The 23,360-nt window shown below is 36.1% G+C and overlaps 1 protein-coding gene across 1 annotated transcript in view; it reads left to right on the top strand.

Moving 5' to 3' along the window:
• LOC123868536 (prolactin-releasing peptide receptor-like) overlaps nucleotides 1-23,360 on the top strand; it is a 79,548-nt gene that overhangs the window by 52,043 nt on the left and 4,145 nt on the right. The gene's annotated exons all lie outside the window — the stretch shown is intronic.

Genomic DNA, 23,360 nt, shown 5'->3' on the forward strand with positions numbered 1-23,360 from the left:
TTAATTATGGTTTTATCAATATTGAATAGTAAAAATTGAACAGTTAATTAGTTATTATCACAAAATATCAATAATGCCAATAATTATAAACTCAAAAATGTATGAATACTATCTATTATTGATTTTATTTAGAAAGATTTAGATATGTGAAATAATCATTATTCGTGTTCATATAAATTATCCACATCATGTCCTTTCGTATTTCTTTCTATGTTTTCTAAATCTAATCTATCTTCTAACTAAATCTATCTATAAATATGGATGAATAATTAAATTTTTAAGTAATTACAACCATCATGGTGATTACTCTTCAAAAATAAAACTAAGCAGTTACTCTTTTCAATGAGGAAACATACTGGTGCTTATCTATACATCTGTAAGATACTGCAGAGGAGCGCGACTAAACATACCTCTAGCGCCATCTGTTATCATATTTACAAAGCTAGCAAAATTATTATGTGCGACCAGCTATGTAGATTTTGATGCCTCCGTAGAGTGTGTTATGATCCCAGTCACCTTTGACATTCTCTCAGTAAGCTAATATGCACAGATGCAGCAAAAATGCAATTAATTCAGCTAATTACAATAATTGAAACTGTAACATTGTAATAATCACAACTTCAAGTCAAGAGTGATTAGGCAACTTCTAGGCAAGCGTGCGCCATCTTAGGCTGTATCATCACTTGCTAGCAGGTCTGATTGCAGCCAAGTCTGTAAATTTAAAAAAACTTAGATGTTAAGTGGTCAGAACTCAAGAACGATGATAGTGGAATCTACTCCTTAAAACCTTTTAAATCCTGAAAAGTTTCTTAAGCACCGTATTTTCCTGTCCATTACCATGAGATCCGTTATGCTGCTTTACAAAACACTTTAACTGAACACCTTCTAACTTATAGGCTAAGAACCAGTAGGTAACACCTTTAGCTCCAGTAAGCCGTATTAAGAACTACGTAGTAACACCTCTAGTAAGCCATTTATTGTTCAATACAGTTTTATTACCGATCCAAACTTTCTTCAAGCGACATGTTAACATATCCAGGAGGAGGAGAAGTTTATTCATAATGCGCTCCAAACAAACGTAATTTGGCTCTCATTTGAATAATAAAACCGGATAAGTATGTCCAAGGGACTAATATAATAAGTGTATATCTGTCTACTTTCATAGAGTTTGATTGGTTAACAGCGCTTATACCTTTTGCGCCGAAATCTACATAGTTTCAAGGTTTTTCAAGGGCAATATTGAAGCGATGTGAGCAAGATAATTTCAATGGAATCACAGTATTATGTAGGTGAAGTGTTGATTTAGTGCATAGGCCGATTACACATACAACTTTTACAAATAATTTTATAAAGGAGGGATCGCCCCCCATAGCGTTTTACGTAAATACACGTGAGAGTTATCTTTCGGACATGATTGAACACTATCATAGTGTATCAAAATATTTTATTCAATAACTCAAATGCGAATTCAACTACACTTTGTATGGAGAGCGTTGGAAAGCGCGTTAGGGATGGAGCTCACGATCCTCAGTAATGAGACGAAAGGATTCCATGTTCTCTTAGACCAAAAATGGAAATATTAATATACTAGCTGATGCCCGCGAGTTCGTCCGCGTGGATTTAGGTTTTTCGAAATCCCGTGGGAACTCTTTGGTTTTCCGGGATAAAAAGTAGCCTATGTGCTAATCCAGGATATTACCTATTTCCATTCCGAATTTCAGCCAAATCCGTCCAGTAGTTTTTGCGTGAAGGAGTAACAAACATACACACATACAAACTTTCGCCTTTATAATATTAGTGTGATAGTGTGATTTTATATTCGTAGCGCACTGTGCAGTATGCATAGCTTTTAGTTTCCTAACGTGTTGAACATAATTTTCGGACCACCTCACGACACTTAAGTTGCTAGGTGTTACGAGGTGACATTATTAAATGTTGGCCTTGTCTTCCGGTACTCCGAACTAAGTTTCGTACACCGCTTATGTGCCGCAATTTGTATTTTCGCCTGAATAAAGTTTATAGTTCAGTCGAATTTTTGTTATTATCTCTCCTTTGCCAAACGTAAACGGTAGAAAAGTATTTGATTTGCATACATAAGCTAATTGCACAAGTGTAAATTAAAAATTTATAACACCCCCGACAAGTGAAGGTTACAGTAACTAGATAAGAGCTAATAACTTTCAAACGGCTGAACCGATTTTCTTGGATTATAGCTAAGAATACTCTCGATCAAGCCACCTTTCAAACGAAAAAAACTAAATTAAAATCGATTCATTAGTTTAGGAGCTACGATTCCACAGACATACACAGATTCACACGTCAAACTTATAACACCCCTCTTTTTGGGTCGGGGGTTAATAATAATTAAATAAATTACTTAAGCCTAAAACAACATTTAATAGATTATGAGAACATTACTTAAATATAACAGCGAAAGGGGTATTCCCTAAACAATAGACATTGGTATAAGTAGTAAATATTTAATTTCCTCGCTGTTTCTCCTTGCTTACCTACCTTCGTATCATTCGTACGACTTTCTTACATTTTCCCTAAATATTTCACTAGCTGGATACCTACACATTTTCCTTTGATGGTTTAATACGAGTACGAATCTAGGAATGTTTTCACGGATGAATTGTACTTTACAGCATTTTTGTACTATTCCCGACTCAAGAGAAATTTAGATCAAGCATTCCTTACAACAAAATTGCGTTCGTTCCATTTCTTTCCTGATATCTGGGACCATTAGGAGGTGACCTCTAAAAACCAGCATACGTAGGTACACTTTAACGACAAACTAGGTATACTAAAGATTTGGACACACACAATGTATCACGGCAGCGAAGCGTGACTTACATGTCGCATAGAAATTATAAAAAAAAAATTCAGAGGTGAATCTATGTAACAGGTATAATAGTATTGTTTTTTAACCCCCGACCCAAAAAGAGGGGTGTTATAAGTTTGACGTGTGTACATACCTGTGTATCTGTCTGTGGCATCGTAGCTCCTAAACTAATGAACCGATTTTAATTTACTTTTTTTTGTTTGAAAGGTGGCTTGATCGAAAGTGTTTTTAGCTTCATAATCCAAAAAAATCGGTTCAGCAGTCACGGTAACCTTCACTTGTCGGGGGTGTTATAAATTTTTGATTTACACTTGTGTATTATGTGCTATTACAGAAAGGTTCTATAGTGTATATTATGTACGGCAAAACTGTTCTGCCCCCCGATTGTGTAAGAAAAACGTATTCATGGTTATCGTTATCGTCAAGAAATTCTGCCCTTTGATTGGCTGTAAAAAAGGTAAACAGTGAATGAACCAATCAAAGGGCAGAATTTTTTGACGAAAACGATAACCATGAATACGTTTTTCATACACAATCGGGGGGCTGGGCTCTTCGCATACTTGAGCGCATTTGGAACGCTCGTAGCTTTAGTTTACGTAATTAAGTATCACGAGTGTCTTACAAATTCAACAATAATTGACAATCAACAAGTGTAAATTAAAAATTTATAACACCCCCGACGAGTGAAGCTTACTAGAACTAGAAAAGACCGAAAAGACCTGATAACTTTCAAACGGCTGAACTGATTTTCTTGGACTATTCCGCGCCTACTATCTAAAGTATCTGAGTTTTCCAAAACATCATTTTCAAATAAATAATTATGTATTGAGGCAACGTCCATCTTGACAGCTTGACATTTGTCAATTGACATCATATTATGAACCTAACGGTTATCTAACCTTCTTTTCTACAAGAAAACTAGAATAGAGCTGATAACTATTAAACGGCTGAACCAATTTTTTTGTATTATAGCTAAGAACACTCTCGATCAAGACACCTTTCAAACAAAAAAAACTAAATTAAAATCGGTTCATTCGTTTAGGCGCTACGATGCCACAGACAGATACACAGATACACAGACACACAGATATACAGATACACACGTCAAACTTATAACACCCCTCTTTTTGGGTCGGGGGTTAAAAAGTGGACATTGGTAGTTGGTACCCAGTTTGAATAATTGATTTAACTTTGACTTGACTAACATTTCATAATAGGTACATAAACTGTGCGTTGAGTAAGTGTGTAACTCAGCAGAGATATCAAATTATGTTTTTCCATCTCTCTTCTAAAAGCCTTAATTCATTGTATTTATTACAAATCATACATGCGTCCCGTCGCGCGTCATTGCGTTCCTCTTTGTCTGTGTCCAAGCCTTTAGATATTGCAATTTTTCTCAATACTACTTTTATTATTCCATCTAGTCTTATGCACCATGAATAAAGAGGTAGATTGTTTAAAAGTCATATCATTGAAAGAATTGAAGTTGAAATTCTACTTTCATTTTTTGCTTCTATTTCATTTACGAGTAAGTCAAGATAAAATACAACTTGGCATCAAATATAAATGGAAACATTTTTACTACCTACCTATTAATACATAATATTATGATACGAGTAGAAGTAATTTTTCTTTGTCACAAACTACCATTTATGAAAATAGGCCCAGCAGTGGTGCGGCCATAATATAAAATTCAAAAGCGAAAAATCGGTTAAGTGCAAGTCGGACTCGCACACCAAGGGCTCCGTACCATCGTACAAGATTTAATTTTTTCTCATACCGACTATTTTTTAGTTTTTTTTTTATTATCTATTGTTTTTTTTTTTTTAAATTTAATTTAACAGAGTTCCTCTGATATATGTCAGAGTCTTTTTCTACATTTCTTTTTACATGTTATATTTTTACTATATTATATCAAAATTTTTACTGTAGTTTACCATATTATCTATTCTCATAATACACATGTAACTATGTATTATTATCTATTGTTATACATTCTGTGAAAATATCAACTCTCTATCTATTACGGTTCACGAGATACAGCCCGCTCACGGACACAGACAGGCGGAGGGACAGCGGGTTCCGAAAGAACACAAGAAAAAAGAGAAAAAAAGCATGTAGGCGGCAGTGGGGAGGGCAACCGAGCACTAAGGAGGGACCTCAAAGTTGGCAGAAATTATACTTCGCGCATTCATGTTGTATTGGGCGAATAAATTGCTCGTTTAGGAACTTCAGCCATTGTCGCCAGCTGTTTCAGATTTATAGCGTGCAATAAGTGCCGATTGGGTGTTCAGTGATGAGTGTGGCCATAATCATAATAGGTGTACCTATAGGAGCTATAGAGCTACTTGCGTCCAAATCACATATTGGTTGTAATGATGCCATTTGGGGACACGATCTTACGCATTGTTGCCAGAGTTCACGACAGTAGGGAACTTCTAACACAAGTGTAAATTAAAAATTTATAACACCCCCGACGATCCAAAGTATTTGAGTTTTCCAAAACATCATTTTCAAATAAATAATTATGTATTTAGGCAACGTCCATCTTGACAGCTTGACATTTGTCTATTGACATAATATTATGAACCTAACGGTTATCTAACCTTCTTTTCTGCAAGAAAACTAGAAAAGAGCTGATAACTCTTAAACGGCTGAACCAATTTTTTTAGATTATAGCTAAGAACACTCTCGATCAAGCCACCTTTCAAACATGTAACGCCACACCGCCTCAGCCAATCGCAACGCGCCAACGCCAACCAGACTATCCGAGTCAAGCCGAGCCAAACGCCGGCCAATCATAGCCTAGCGGCCATTGAACGCCAACGCCAGCGCCATTGACAGCCGAACGCCACTCAGCAACAACTGCCGAATGCCTTCGGTGGGGATAACGCCATATAAAGCCATGCGAGCTCATTTTTAGGATTATTATTGTATCGTACGCATTATAAGCTGAAATACTGCCGGTCTCTGTAAATAAGTGTAATAAGTGTGTAATAAATGTGTAATAAGTAAATAAGTGTAGTAGTAACAAATATATGAGAGTAATTATTAGTGTGTTGAGTGAAGTGATAAAATAAATTAGTGCGATTATACTGATTTGCTCTTTTTATTTAAACCCACTGTTTCATCTCAGAAGTGGGATTAATAAAGAAAGTTATGATGCATAATCGCGCCAATTAACGATCCGGCAAATACATGCCGGCTACTTTGATCCTCCGCAAGAGGGGAACGAATCACCGTGTAAAAATCAAGCGACAATGAAGATCGTCCACTTCTGGGGCTCGGAAGGTCCTTAGAAGAGTTTTGAACCGGAGGTACATTCATCTGCAGCGTGCATGGTTTCTACGCCCGATGGCAACCTACCCTCAACTTCTACGCGTAATAACTGAGGTATGATCCATCCATTATTCCATTTCAAATTTTAATCCCGTTTTTAATGATATTGATGCATAGTGTAATGAGGTTGATCGTGTTTGTAACCTCTACTGATGAGATGACCGTGAAAGGTTAATATTGCTAACACCCTGTTTGAGGTTATGAAATTAGTATTAGGGCACGCGGGTTATGATAGGTGGTCATTATACGCTCGCGGATAGAGTAAATGGTTTGAGTGATAGCTGAAGCTAAAAATATAACTATAATTTGTGGCATATCTGACCGTCAAATAAAGGTTTAGGTTTAAAGACGTATTCTCATAAAAAAAGGTCATTTACATGAGAAAATAAAGTTTACAATATTCGCCATTTAATGAAGTACTCATTCAGCGCATTTGCTGAAGTAGTTCGCATTACTCATAATGTGAGCAGCTAATTATTCAGTTTTAAATGGATTGAATGAGTGTACATTTTTTTATGTGTGCAGGTATTTTGTTGTACAGTTTAGCTCCTTCATAGGTAAGGGTTTTTCTGCCATAAATTGTTCTAGTTTTGGGTAAGGCAAGGTAGCTAGCTCGACGAGTTTTAGTTTTAATTTTTGTGAATGTGATATTCGTGTGTATTGTTTTATTTACAGTTTTCCTAACAAAAATACACGTGCTGTATGTATATAACTGATGAAATAAAGGCGGTAAATACTAATGCTAAAATTTCAACCAATTTATTAAGTCAACTTTTTATCGAATTAGGTAAAAACCCGCTCAACCATCCGCTTTTCACGTTGCATCTCGCCGAGATACCCGCAATTTGAATTCGCAGTTTAATTCTAGAGTGCTACCGGTACGAAAAAGTTAACAAGTAATTCAATAAGTTAAATAGTAAAAAATAAAAACTCCCGACTGCTGTTTGCGCTGCATATTTTTCGGCTCTTACATTAAATCGTATAAAATCCACCACATTGATTGTTTAAAGAATTTTATGTATCCATTGACACACACGCCATCAAGACGAATGACGTATCATTTATCAAAATCGGTTAAAATTGTTGAGAGGTTATGAACTGACACAAATACATACTGATTAAACGCTTAATCCCTACTTTTGCAGCAATTAATAAATAAAAAAATCTAGTATATCGGATGGTAACAATAGTTCTCAGACTACCCGCAAATTTCAACCATAAGTTTTTAAGAAACAAGCTTTGACGCTATTAGTGTTTTTATTTGCACAAGGCTCAGTCATAGTATAAGGTTCTATAAACCTTTAAGGTTATTTTTTTCGCGTCGTCAGTGATATTCCCGCTGCAGTCATACAGACAACACTGGGTACGTGTGGGGTACCTATAAATTATTTTTAAGGGTACAATAATATCATTTACGTCAGAATCGGTTGATGAACACTTTCCGTGTGCTCGAACTCAGTTTTGCATATAGCATGGCGATCGCAATTTGAATGTAAAATCGAATTATTTTATGATGTTCACTTTTGAGTTTCTTGTGAAATTGATTTTCATGTGGTTATATTATGATTGTTATGTAATATGAATATAGATTTTCATAATTGGGGCAGACGTACTTTATGAATCGACTGGGAGCTACTTTTAGTCAAACAATAATATTGTGCTTATCTTTCTTTTCTCGGAATTTTTGGTGAGTTCGTGAAGTGCAAACGTCATCGCCTACGATGGTCACCACTGATGCTTTGCTGTGCGCTGTGTGCCTGATGCCGAGCGCGTCACTGCAAGGCACCTCATCGTGGCGCGCTAACGATGCAGGGTTGCAGCCAATGGGTATCTATAAGCCGCCGCATTGTCGCCTATTTGGGGTCACATAAGCGCTGTTAAGCGTTTATGCTGTATGGTATGACTGTTCTTTTATTTTTACTAAAAGTTAGTGTTTATGAAGTCTGTACATGTTGTAACTTGTAGTTTAAATCACATTCTTTGAATGATTGAGAGCATAGTAAGTAGATCTTACTCACGGCTTTGGGACTGTCTCGTATAATATACAAGCCAGTGGCACAGCGTATGAGTAAATACAAATAGGTAGTGTAATGTAGGCAGAATCGGGCACTTGGAGGAAACGTAATAATAATTATTACCAGTTAGACATCCTTATGATTTTGATAATGCTTTTGTCATTTTAGAAAAAAAGTAGTGCTTGTAGGCAGCATGTACGTTACGTACTTTTGCCAACAAGCTTTCAATCGAGTCAATTTTATCATTCTACCTTTAGATTGTCGGTCCAATCATAATGTAAGTAGAAAGTTCAAGTGGCACTTTTAATTATAGCCATGATTTAGCTTTGTGCCGTTCATTGTTAGTCAGGTGGACCGGACGTACCGTAAGAATTTTCACTAAGCCGACTAGACTGACATTTTACATAATATCTTGAGTTCAGTTGGTGTTAGTATGCCTGCCTGGTTATGTAGCTTACATAGTAGGGAATAGGAATGGAATAGAAAACTGTTATTTAACTGATGATCCTGTATTACCTAAATTCAATCGTGAACTGTTTTCGGAATTACATAGATGCCGAAGTGAAGACAGTAGCCAAGTCTTACTTTCTGCAGCCAAGTCTTACTTTCTGCAGCCAAGTCTTACTTTCTGCAGTCAAGTCTTACTTTCTGCCGCCAAGTCTTACTTTCTGCCGCCAAGTCTTACTTTCTGCAGCCAGGTCTTACTTTCTGCAGCCAAGTCTTACTTCACGCAGCCAGGTCTTAATTTCTGTAGTGAGGTCTTACTTTCTACAGCCAGGTCTTACTTTCGGTAGCCAAGTCTTACTTTCGGTAGCCAAGTTTTACTTTCGGTAGCCAAGTTTTACTTTCGGTAGCCAAGTTTTACTTTCGGTAGCCAAGTTTTACTTTCGGTGGCCAAGTTTTACTTTCGGTGGCCAAGTTTTACTTTCGGTGGCCAAGTTTTACTTTCGGTGGCCAAGTTTTACTTTCGGTGGCCAAGTTTTACTTTCGGTGGCCAAGTTTTACTTTCGGTGGCCAAGTTTTACTTTCGGTGGCCAAGTTTTACTTTCGGTAGCCAAGTTTTACTTTCGGTAGCCAAGTTTTACTTTCGGTAGCCAAGTTTTACTTTCGGTAGCCAAGTTTTACTTTCGGTAGCCAAGTTTTACTTTCGGTAGCCAAGTTTTACTTTCGGTAGCCAAGTTTTACTTTCGGTAGCCAAGTTTTACTTTCGGTAGCCAATTTTTACTTTCGAAAGCCAAGTTTTACTTTCGATAGGAGTACTTTCATCTCGTTGCTCGTTGAGAGATCTCCCTGCAAGGATTTAAGTGAGATTCCTTTTCAAGTCAGAGTAATAGCATTCACAGCTTCACGAGAAGCTATTCACTTCCTTTCTACAAGCCAGTCTGTTGACGGTTTTTCTTTCAAAAATGTCTCTAAAGTAAAACGTGGAAAAATAGTACAACTGAAAAACGATAATAATTTATAAATTAAATAATGTTCTTTTGTTTCGTCTTGGTTTTAAAGTGGATAAGATTGCAGTTTAGATCACAGACCAATGGCATTGGATTAGAATTTTGTAGAATTCATACTGACCACATTTTGTAAAACCATTTTGTAAGACAGCGAAAGGATATCGCTCATCAGTAGTATAGGTACAATTTGATTATTACAGATGCTTTTGCAAAATTTGTTACTAGCCGAAAACGATCAGTTTCGTAGAATATTATACATAATTTGGCTTATTTGAACATCCTAGCAAACTTATAAAGTGACTATAAGAATGCTTTTACTAGTAGACATTTTAGAGTTTTCGAGTGTCGACTGATTAATAGTTAGGTATGTTTTGACCTCCATGATACTACCACGAGCCAAGTGCCTAGTCAAGCCAAGCCAAGCACTAGCCAGACCATGTTAAACGCGTTGTGCCACAGGCCCTAGCGAGACTGCGAATAAAATGATTAGACAAACTGCTTACTTGATATTATTTGGACTACTGACAATACTCTCAAAGAATGTGCTATCCATAATTTGGTATTTACCTAGGTCACGATGCCATGTTGCTATTAATTATTTAAATTAGTAAACTCGGGGAGGTTATGCGTAACAAGGCAAATGCTCGGTAAAGGATAGCAAGCGATAGGATAAAGCTAACTAGATAATGTAACTGACAAAATTAATATTTCATTTAATTATAACAAAGGAATTTAGTTATTTAGTGGCAAGTTCCCACAAGCATTGCGACAAAAGTAAACACTGATAGCATTTACTCAGGTTCATTTTCGTAACCAAGCTGGTAGGCATTACGAGAACCCGCAGTGTTAAGGGATTTCGAGGCTACAAAGCTTGTACATGCCTGAGCAGACTCTTTAAAGCCATATCACAGCGCCTACGGATCTTATATCCAACAGTGCTAACTGTTCCGATAAATAACTTGAAACCGAAGACCTTATTGAGCTATTGCCTACCAGAAAGCTAACCAAGCATTTTCCCATTGCGGGAGCAATTCATTGTTTCAGGACGGCCGAATGTAACGCCACACCGCCTCAGCCAATCGCAACGCGCCAACGCCAACCAGACTATCCGAGTCAAGCCGAGCCAAACGCCGGCCAATCATAGCCTAGCGGCCATTGAACGCCAACGCCAGCGCCATTGACAGCCGAACGCCACTCAGCAACAACTGCCGAATGCCTTCGGTGGGGATAACGCCATATAAAGCCATGCGAGCTCATTTTTAGGATTATTATTGTATCGTACGCATTATAAGCTGAAATACTGCCGGTCTCTGTAAATAAGTGTAATAAGTGTGTAATAAATGTGTAATAAGTAAATAAGTGTAGTAGTAACAAATATATGAGAGTAATTATTAGTGTGTTGAGTGAAGTGATAAAATAAATTAGTGCGATTATACTGATTTGCTCTTTTTATTTAAACCCACTGTTTCAAACAAAAAAAACTAAATTAAAATCGGTTCATTCGTTTAGGCGCTACGATGCCACAGACAGATACACAGATACACAGATACACAGATACACAGACACACAGATACACACGTCAAACTTATAACACCCCTCTTTTTGGGTCGGGGGTTAAAAATGTAGAGACTGGCGTCAAAATATGTTAGTACATTTGACGCACTTAATAATAATAATAATAATAATGAAGCTTTATTTAATTCCATACAAAATAATAAAAATTAAATTAAATACAAGTTTTTTTTTTTTTTTTTGATATCATAATAATAAACTTAAGAATAGTATTGATTAGTGAGTTAGTAATTATATTACAAATTAAAATTATGGTTAGTTTGTTAGTACAATTTATTTACATTGGTAGTGTGTGTCTTCAGTCTAGGTTGTTATATTGTATGGACCCCCTTTGGGTAAAAGCCAAGGAATTCCACCTCTCTCTGTCCGTAGCTGCGGCTAGCCATCTTCGACCCGCTGTCGCCACTATTTCGTCTACCCATCTGGCATATGGCCTGCCTCTCGCTCTAGTGCCTCTTGGTCCCGACCATGTAACTGACCTTGTGGTCCATCTGTCGTCGGTGTATCTAGCCACGTGGCCTGCCCATTTCCATTTTCTTTGTAGTGCGAAAGTTAAGGCGTCGGTGACTTTTGTTTTCTTGCGGATGACCACGTTCTTTACTCTATCTTTTAATTTTATGCCTAGATAGCGCTTGACGCACTTACTTAGCCCTTTTCTTGATTTTACGTGACCATAGCCTAATATCTGACATAATATCATCGATTCGGGATCAAACCAAGAGTTATGTCACTCTAGTTCACTCTGCTGTTGCTAAGTAAGCGGGATAATCCGGATTTGAATCCAGCCTGTTTCAATCTAGGAATTCATGATTTTGAAATTGATTTACTTAGTTCTAGTCTGGGAGGCTTTGGGCGTAGGTATACCTTGCTCTAAACTGGGTACCTAAAAGATCGTGCGGAGAAAGGGAGGAGTTTCTCTTTGCTTCATAGGTCGTAGATAGAGTAGGGCAAGCCTTAGATTGGCATAGGCATTAAGCATTTTCCTCTTCCCAAGAAGAAAATAAAATAGCACTTAACTGGTAAAGATGAACCGCAACCGCAAAGATTGTACAACCAAAAGGGGTTTAATAATAAAACCCTACAAATAAAATATCCCTTCCAGGTTAGCCCGCTTCCATCTTAGACTGCATCATCACTACACCACCACCAGGTGCGATAGCAGTCAAGAAGTAATTCGTATCTGAATAAAAAAAAACCGATGCGGCGTAGAAACCAATGAGGGGTATGGGCTGAAAAAACTTTTATACAGTTTCTAGTTCATCATTTTCAGTACATCGATGTTTTCAGTACCATCTTTATTACCTTCGTCCGTCAGGGGAGATTGCAGCCAATGATGATAGTGGTACAGAACGTAAAAGTGCTAAACAAGTGTAAATTAAAAATTTATATACATATCTATGTTTATAACACCCCCGACGATCCAAAGTATTTGAGTTTTCCAAAACATCATTTTTAAATAAATAATTATGTACTTAGGCAACGTCCATCTTGACAGCTTGACATTTGTCTATTGACATAATATTATGAACCTAACGGTAACGGTTAAGAAAACTAGAAAAGAGCTGATAACTCTTAAACGGCTGAACCAATTTTTTTAGATTATAGCCAAGAACACTCTCGATCAAGACACTTTTCAAACAAAAAAAACTAAATTAAAATCGGTTCATTCGTTTAGGCGCTACGATGCCACAGACAGATACACAGATACACACATACACAGATACACAGATACACACTTCAAACTTATAACACCCCTCTTTTTGGGTCGGGGGTTAAAAAGAAATATTATATGGCTTTGAACTTGGATGACGATCAATAGGGTCGCTAGGATAATGGTACTCGTAATAGAAAATTGGCCTATAAAATAGATTTCAGGTGCCGGGTGGTTTAAATTTATGGCCCATAACGTACACTATCTACTAGAGTAAATAGATTTAATATAGAGTATAGACAATGTTGATTATAGGTATATAGGTGCCCTAGTCTTCCCTAGGCTATATACAGGGTGGTCAAAAAGTCGTGGATCAAACGCAATAGGGAGATAGAGGAGGTCATTTCCAGCAAAAAAAATTTCTACAGCATGGCCATATTTAAATTGCCCTAAGAGTTATGAATATTTTTGGGTTTTTTAAGAAAATACCAAATTCTCTTACAATTAGACTAATTAAAAAAAAATGTGATAAAAAACAATAAAACAGACGATGTTGTGTCATTACTAGATAATGTATCAGCACTACAAACCTTCTATTGAGGCTCTGGCTACCAAATTACAAGAGCAATTAGTTTTTTTCCAAAACTTTTAAAGCGTTACCAAAAATTAAATGTCACTTTAAAAGCGCACTGTGAAAAAAAAATGTACTACGGAAAAGTGACCCTGTATTAGAAAAACTTGCTGATTTAATGCCAATTCAAATGAGGTATAACACATTACTCTTTGTTTCGTAATTCTGGTATTATAATCATTTTTTCATATCAAGGTGTAAATTTCAGTAGATTACTTTAATTCAAAATAATTTTGAAGATTATCATGCTGCTAATTAAACTGCTAGTTTTTTGTAGGTTGGAATGCTAGAAACATCACTGTGCTTGTCACACTTAAAATTTGTTAAAAGAACAGAAACTCTTCACTACAACCACGTGCCAGAACTACCCAGAACGCCCGTCTTGCAAGTAGTTCATGTTTTCTAGGAAACAAAAGGATAAAGAAACTATGCCTCTCTTTCACACTAATCATCCTTTCTATTTGCATTATTGGAATAAGTAAGGATGATTAGTGTAAAAGAGAGGCATAGTTTCTTTATCCTTTTTTACTAGAAAACATGAACTACTTGCAAGACGGGCGTTCTGGGTAGTTCTGGCACATGGTGGTAGTGAAGAGTTTCTGTTATTTTCACAAATTTTGAGTATGACAAGCACAGTGATGTTTCTAGCATTCCAACGTACAAAAAACTAGCAGTTTACCTAGCAGAATGATAATCTTCAAAATTATTTTGTATTAAAGTAATCTACTGAAATTTACACCTTGATATGAAAAAACGATTATAATACCAGAATTACGAAACAAAGAGTAATGTGTTATACCTTATTTGAATTGGCATTAAATCAGCAAGTTTTCCTAATACAGGGTCACTTTTCCGTAGTACATTTTTTTTTCACAGTGCGCTTTTAAAGTGACATTTAATTTTTGGTAACGCTTTAAAAGTTTTGGAAAAAAACTAATTGCTCTTGTAATTTGGTAGCCAGAGCCTCAATAGAAGGTTTGTAGTGCTGATACATTATCTAGTAATGACACAACATCGTCTGTTTTATTGTTTTTTATCACATTTTTTTTTAATTAGTCTAATTGTAAGAGAATTTGGTATTTTGTTAAAAAACCCAAAAATATTCATAACTCTTAGGGCAATTTAAATATGGCCATGCTGTAGAAAAATTTTTTGCTGGAAATGACCTCCTCTATCTCCCTATTGCGTTTGATCCACGACTTTTTGACCACCCTGTATATATTTTTAAATTAGAGATCCCTAAGTAAATTGTAATAAGCTACCCGTGCGTAGCTGGAGCGAGTCGCTAGTACTTAATAACCGAGACTTAAACAAAATGCTGTTTAATACAGTGTTTATTCAATGGCACATTTGAGTAACCTACCACCACCAACAACTGAGGGCAACTAAAGGCGCGACAGATTGACATGGCAATCGGGATATTAGGTGGAGGGATGCCCTACACACCCGCACGTCACCCGCAGCGGGTTAGTGCCCGTCCCCGGTCGCCATCTCGACCTGTCGCGTACCGTACATACGCGTTGTAGTACACGTGCTTAGCGGCAGCGAAGACCTACTCGTACTATGATTAGTTAATGTTGAATAGTCTGTGGTACCTACATACCCAGTTGTACATACCCAATCATGAAAAACATAGGCCTGTCTTGTATTCGCTATTGCTCACTAAAAATAAAGATAAAAGGGATTGCTAACAAAACAGTTTTAAGAACTACTTATTTATAATAATAACTCAGACTTCAAACGGTGTTTCTTTAGTCTTAAAATGTTTTGATTAGAAAAAATACTGTGTGAAGTTCTTGTTCGTTCAACGGTCGAATTTATATTCTAGTTGTTTGTACATTTTAACGAACCGGATTATTATTATTATTAACTTGCCTTATAACTTCTGGATGAACACCTGAGTAAATAACGTGCTCGACGCAGGCGGAAGAACTTTTATGAATCGTTATAATTTTATTAGAGGTAAAATCAAAGGAGACGGCCATGAATTTAAACGAAACCCCAAGTTCCAAAAAAAAAAATTCAAACGTATTCACAAATGAATAAAATGTGAATATCAATAATTATCTACTAGTAAAGGTGGATAATAATGTTAATCTCTTCAACTAGTTGCAGGCGGTCTGCCTTTTTCCGAATTTTATACCGACCAATCATAATATAACTTGTAGGTTGACAAATCAACTTTAAATGCAAGCAGACAAGTATACTTAAATTAAAAATTTATAACACCCCCGACAAGTGAAGGTTACAGTAACTAGAAAAGAGCTGATAACTTTCAAACGGGTGAACCGATTTTCTTGGATTATAGCGAAGAACGCTCTCGATCAAGCCACCTTTCAACAAAAAAAAACTAAATTAAAATCGGTTCTTCAGTTTAGGAGCAACGATGCCACAGACAGATACACAGATACACACGTCAAACTTATTAACACTCCAGCAACAAAAAAAAACTGTCAAAATTAATATGACAATGGTAATCACCATTACCATAGATATGTATTTACATACATATAAGTCGTTGGGTACGTCAATTAACTTTTAGTTCTATGCATTTAACTTCGCAAAGCACATCAAAGGGAGTCGTTAGAGATGAAGCCTTGCTAACAAATACAGCTAATTTACGACAAACAAGAGTCATTCACTCCACGGAAATACCTACAACAATAAATCTGAAAGCGACACTGATTACACAACTCAATCATCATCATAATATGCACTCATTTAGGCTCACATATCAAAAGGGCAACTCATCAGCGAAATTCCCTCGTCCATACATTAATTTGTTACTTTTCTTACATTTCCTCGACTTGTTTACTCCAATTCCTGAGTTATTCTTATGTTATTCATACCTACTGTATATTTTACTATATCCATACTTCCAAGGCTCTTTCCGAAGTCGTAAAACGAAATTCGGATCTAGAGCGCAAGCCCCCTGTACAAATACTCGTTGTACTACGACTACCTACTAGGATACTACTAGGATACGGATCTGATGCAGTCATCGATGTTAGTGCGTAAGAGCGATTATGTACTGCATCCGATCCGAATCCATGAAAATACGGATCAATCCGCATTCGTTTTCGAAAATACGAATCGCAAAAATACGAATGAGTGCACACGCGCACGTACGTTTTGTATGATTGCCACTTTGAATCGTATTTTTACTACAGCGAATACGAATTGAATACGAATGAGTGCACAAAGAGCCTATCATAAATGGAAAAGTGTGTCTGTCCATCCCTTATCTATTCACAGTCCATCCTTTTAATCAACTTTGATAACTCTGGAAGGTATCAAACTATTACTAATACGTATAACAACAATTGCTTGCCACGCTTAGTTAGCGCTGATTTTATGCCAGGTGACGCTACGGATCTATACACAAAGAATCAAAAGCTTATTTTGTTATAATTCGCTAAAAAAGGCAAATCCAAATGGTACAACATGCACTACGCGCCCTCCCACTGCTAAGCATGCAGGAAAAGCCAGCCACCAAGCAAACCCCAAGTACCACCACGCAACACCACACAAATCCACCAACATACTCGACGCCCATTTTGCTCCGACACCAGAGACGTAAACCTTACTATGCACAATTTCAAAGTTGGAACTATTACTATCAACTTATACCTATTACACAATACTAACAATACTAATTATACTAACAATGTTAATGCAAGTACATGTTACAATTAACCTTCTAATTAAGTAATAAGCGAACTCCGATTGCAAACACAAAACAAATTACACAACTTGATCGTAGTAATCCGTCACTGTCGACCGCAAATCAAATACACAAATGATTAATCAATGGACGACTAAGATATCGCTCTCGGCTGAACAGTACTATACTTAAAAGGGCTCTCTCCGTCACTTATTCCATACAATCGTAGTCCTAATTTCATTTGAATACTAAGCAACCAAAGTCCATGAAATTTTGCGGACATATTCTAGGAACTAATATGTGCCTGTGGTGTTTTAAATTTTTCTAAAAATATGTTGTTTTAAAATTACAGGGGCTCAAAAATTTGTTGTGAATTTTAAAGACCGCGTAACTTTGAAACCGAATATTTTAACAGAAATCTGGAAAACCATAGGCATAGATATTAGTTTCTAGAATATGTCTGCAAAATTTCATGGACTTTGGTTGCTTAGTATTCAAATGAAATTGGAACTACGTTTGTATGGAGCGAGTGACGGAGAGACCCTCTTAAATCATAGAATTCTTAATAAGATAGGTAATAGAAATGGTATCTGACAGCGTATCGACGATTATTGCTAACTCGTGCGGAAGGGTCTGGGGATACCCAAAAGGAAAACGGAACTTATAGGATCACTTTGTTGTCTGTCTGTCTGTCTGTCCGTCTGTCGTCTTGGTCGTGTCTGTCGAGAAAACCTATAGGGTACTTTCCGTTGACCTAGAATCATGAAATTCGTCAGATAGGTAGGTCTTATAACACAAGTACCTAAAGGAGAAAATCCAAAAACCGTGAATTTGTGGTTACATCACAGAAAAAAAAGTGCTTCAATTTTCAAAGTAAGATATTCTATACCAAGTGGGGTATCATATTATGAAAGGGCTTTATTTGTACATTCTAAAACAGATTTTTATTTATTTTTATTCGTAATAGTTTTGATCTGTCGTGCAAAATGTCGAAAAAATCCCTGAAGAAGAAGAGCGTTCTTAAAGTATACGTACGCTTCAAAACCTATGGATCTGGATTCTCGAAGCCTTCATAAATATAGCATTATTAATTAAGCGAAATGAAGTCGCTTTCCGTCCATTTTCCGTCATACTCGTGTTTCGATTCCGCCCTTGCAATAACTCGCTGTAATGATATTATGACGTCATCAATGAAATATCCAATTAGAGAGCTGAAAGCGCGGTATAATGTATGAAATTACAAGCTTTGATTACAAAGTAGTATCTGTATACCTATTGGCTATAGTATACAGAATTACTTGGTGTTATTTTATTTCAGTCAGTATTTATCAGAGTATTTAACAGGCACTTTATATTAATGGTAGGTATAGACATGTAAAAATCGCTGAAATTTATTTTCAACCCCCGACCCAAAATAGGGGTGTTATAAGTTTGGCGTGTGTATCTGTGTATCTGTGAATCTGTCTGTGGCATCATAGCTCCTAAACTAATGAACCGATTTTAATTCAGTTTCTTTTGTTTGAAAGGTGGCTTGATCGAGAGTGTTCTTAGCTATAATCCAAGAAAATCGGTTCAGCCGTTTGAAAGTTATGAGCTCTTTTTTAGTTACTATAACCTTACCTGAAATAGATACCTACCTATCTTGTTCACGAAACGCTGTATTCTGGCACTTTTTCGTCGTGTAGCTACAGATCGGACTATTACATGCAAAACGTTCGTGAAGCATCGCTTGAAAATTTTTAAAACTCAAAATGATTCATGTTAGGTGTTCATGTACCTAATGTAATACTTTTAGTGCGATGAATATGTGTCTCGATTAGATAAAATTGATGATAATAATATTTGAGTGCCAATATTACTTCCGAGTGCCTATCTTTCCAAAAGTGGTCACTGAATTATCTAGATACCGAGTAAAAGTGACAGGATTATAGACCAATATCGGTACATTTAAACTCGAGTAACGGATAGATATTGGGGTCCCAAGGTGCTTAAAGCAGTGTTTAAATTTTTATTTTAAAAAATGCCTACCTTTGTTCAAATTGCTTCATTATCTTTGGAAAAGTGGTCCGAAGTGTTTCAGTTAATTATCCAGATACTTAATCGTACCATATAAAAATGTTATTTAGGGTAAAATTGTGTGCCAATATCCATTCCATCCGTCCATCCGTCCGTCTGACTGACTGTGAGTGGGTTGTATTTCGTGAGAGAATTGAATATTCAGACATTTTCATTTTCATTACAGAATGTGAACCACTATAATATTTATATTGCCACTATAATAATAAATACTTAAAGAAAATTTCTAAATGGCCGTCATTAAAATTAAAAAAAATTAAACTGCAATTTTTTGTACAATGGTACAGAACTCTTCGTATGCGAGTCAAACTCGCACTTGACCATCATCTGTCAATAATCTGATTAGTCTGCTGAACACATCTCTCCGCTCCGCTTAAGAAGGGTCTCTCCGTCACTCGCTCCATACAAACGTAGTTCGTCTCTCATTTGAATACTCAATGGAATTTTGTAGAAACGTTTCGGGTACTAATATCTACATATGTCTGTGGTTTTCCAGATTTCTGTTAAAATATTCGGTTTCAAAGTTACGCGGTCTTAAAAATTTTCATACAAATCTTTGAGCCCCTGTAATTTTAAAACTTCATATTTTTAGAAAAATCTAAAACACCCAGGCACAGATATTAGTTTCTAGAATATGTCAGCTAAATTTCATGGACTTAATATTCAAACGAAATTGGGACTACGATTATATGGAGTAAGTAACGGAGAGAGCCCTATTAAGTGGATACCGGGTCTTATATTATACTCGGATTTCTGGGGTAAAATGGGAAACATTCCTCAAAATCAAAAATAGGATCTGTGACCTTTAACATAAGCCCGTTATGAATTCGAGAGCATGGCATTTATATAATAGTCCTTGTTATTTGTTTCACGTTATGAAATCTATTTTTATACTTTTACGACGCACATGTTTTTCATACATCGCTTACAGGAATACTTTCAAATATTATTCTTTCCCTTAAAATAAATAGAGTAGAAAAGGAATATTTTTATTCAAATAAATTTTTACAAGCACTTTCGAATCATCATATGCAGGAATAATATAAGGAATGCTTTTCCTATCGAGAAGAACCAGCAAAAAACTCGGCGATGGCTTTTTCAAAGATTCGATTTACATTCTTTCATCATTTACATAATCTACGATTGTGTAAATATTCTTTTTTCAGGAGCATCGTTTTAATAAAAAAAAAGTTGTAATAAACTCGCGTCTTACGATAGTAATAATTTGCGCTAATTTTTTTGTAAACTGTAATTATTTTCGAAAAACTGCCAAGAAATAATGAGTTAGTGAGTTAGTTACATATCTATGTTAGTTAGGCAATGAGAAGTTAAGGCTACGTCACTTTAGGTCTAACTCAAAAGCATTTTTCGACTTTTATTTTATCTAGATAGGATTTACACCGGGCTGAGTTTGTTGCCTTGTCAGACCTGGGAACATTCGAAAACCTATCACCATTACATACTCATAATTATGTTACAAATTCAATAATCGACAATCCAAAAGTACAATGGTATCTATTTTGAATAGGTAAATGATTTGACTTTGACTTGCAGGTTCGAACAACTATAAAATTGTGTTTCAGAAGATAGAATATAAATAATAAACTCTCTCATTGCAGATACTTGTTTCAATTCATTTATGCTAGACTAGACAACTAGACAAATAGAAAATATCCTCCTTAATAGTCGTGGGAATATCCCAGAATGCGTCACTACAAAAGCAACATTTGCCCCGGAGTTTCGGTGTTTATAATATACTTACCTACTTAACAGGGCTCTCTCCGTCACTTACTCCATCCAATCGTAGTTCCAATTTCATTTGAATATTAAGCAACCAAAGTCCATGAAATTTTGCAGACATAATTCTAGAAACTAATATCTGTGCCTGTGGTGTTTTAGATTTTTCTAAAAATGGGTATGTATGTAGTTTTAATATTACAGGGGCTCAAAGATTTGTATGTGAATTTTTAAGACCGCGTTACTTTGAAACCGAATATTTTAACAGAAATTTGGAAAATCACAGGCATAGATATTAGTTTTTAGAATATGTCTGCAAAATTTCATGGACTTTGGTTGCTTAATATGCAAATGAAATTGGAACTACGTTTGTATGGAGCGAGTGACGGAGAGACCCCTCTTAATGGATGTACTAGGTACTAATATACATATAGGGAAAATCCGCTTATGAAAGAACACTGCTTTAATATTTTTGATAACAAATATTCCCAATCAATAATCCCCAGAATAAAGAAAATATTATTAAAAAAAAACAAACAATTTTCACGTAATTCTCAGTATTCTATGCTACACTCGCAGTCCAAGCACTATCAGCGCGACAATGCTTTGTCACGGCTTTTGCAGTGCTTTGTCGTTCAAAATTCCCAAAGAGATATTATTATGTGGCACTAATAAATAATTGTATTATACTTCGGCTTCTGAACACGTACGAGTATCGAAGTATATTTAGCTTACAAGGAAATCATGAGAAAATCAATATTGATATTGAATTCGAGAATCAATCTTAATATTACCAAGGCTTATAAGCCAAAGCTTGATTTTGAAATTTGCCACGCGTGGTGCACCGAGTGACGTGCGGTCGTCATGGCAACAGTTAACGTCGGAACTCGGAACCCATTACTCCGAATATCGTAAATTCTAAGTACTAAATCGCATAAAGTGAGATTGTATGGATTTCACGTAGAGCTGGCATGTCATTACTGGAGCTGAGACATGGTAGGTATCTACTAATTCTGAGCCTGTGTTCTGAGCGTAACTAAATTTTAGAGTATTCGCATCTTTTCTTTACCAATATAATAAGAAAAAGACAGACAAACCAACTTTAATTTAGAACTATCAAACCTCGTGGCTTTAAGTTTAGGCGCCAGTCGTAAGTCTTTTTTTTTTTTCGAGTGACAGTCGAAAGACTCTAAATTAAAATTCGTTATGTTCCTCATTGCTGCAGGTCGCGACCCTTTTCCATTAATGACAGGCTTATGGTAGGAGTACTCTTGGGTTAATAATGCGGTGGGTTCCCGGATCCTTCCGCATACAACTCATCAATGACCTTTTTTTACTGGTTTATTTACGCACGAAGTTCCTTGAAAATCCGGCTTATTCGTATCAGAGACTTTCAAGGGTCGTAACTTTCAAAATTAATATAATTTTGCTATATTTATTATTTTGGAGCGTAGATAATGAAAATAACTCGATATCATGCTTAGTTATAGATCTAGATTCTAGAACAACAAATAGAATAAAATAGACACCCGATACAATTGTATAGAAAAGAGTTTAAGAGGATCGTCTAGTTGTTTTGTATACAAAAAGCGAAAACGTGTTTCTCCCCGTAAATGTAGTCCAATTGTCATAGTTTTTAGAAATGTTGTAGATATAATGAACAACTATGCTCGTACGTTTTAATTTTAAAGATAATATGTTGCTTATGTTAAAAGTTACGTTGCGTCTAAATATCCAGATTTTTGACCTAAAATCTTTCTTGAGTATTTTTTTAAATGTATTCTAAAACTAAAATATTAAAAAAATAAAATGCACGGGCCTAGATTAAGATGTACTGAATCTAATGAGACCATAGTTGTCATTTTTTGTAAGAGAGAGTAGACAACTAGACTATCCTCTTAAAAAGTGTAACCAACGACCGAAGTATGCTCTTCTTACAGTACAAATCCATTCCGTTTCTTCTAGTAGTCCAGCCAGTGGTCATTGGCATAATAATATTAATGATAAAAGCGTCGAATAAATATTCAGATAAAATAAGAACGTACCAGTCAATAAGTCGATTGGGGAGGCAGCAAACCCGACAAGCTTTTTATTGCTTCAAGCAATTTATTATCCACATAAAACAGTACATTTTCACTGGCAGGTGACTTCTCTGTTCCTTTTCTGAAGCGGTAGCGATAATAGCTCGTTCACACAGGCTGCGTAAGCGTAGACGTAGCGCGTACCATTGCGTTGTAATGTATGGAACTGGATGAAACATGGCACATCGCTTGCGTAAAGCGTGGACGTAGGCGTAACCCTGTGTGTTAGGGATTTACGCACGTGATACGTGCGTAAATGTATGTATGCAATTAGTGTGAATCGGCCTTAAATCATATT

Source organism: Maniola jurtina, chromosome 9 (assembly GCF_905333055.1).
Source record: "Maniola jurtina chromosome 9, ilManJurt1.1, whole genome shotgun sequence".
Lineage (NCBI taxonomy): Eukaryota > Metazoa > Arthropoda > Insecta > Lepidoptera > Nymphalidae > Maniola > Maniola jurtina.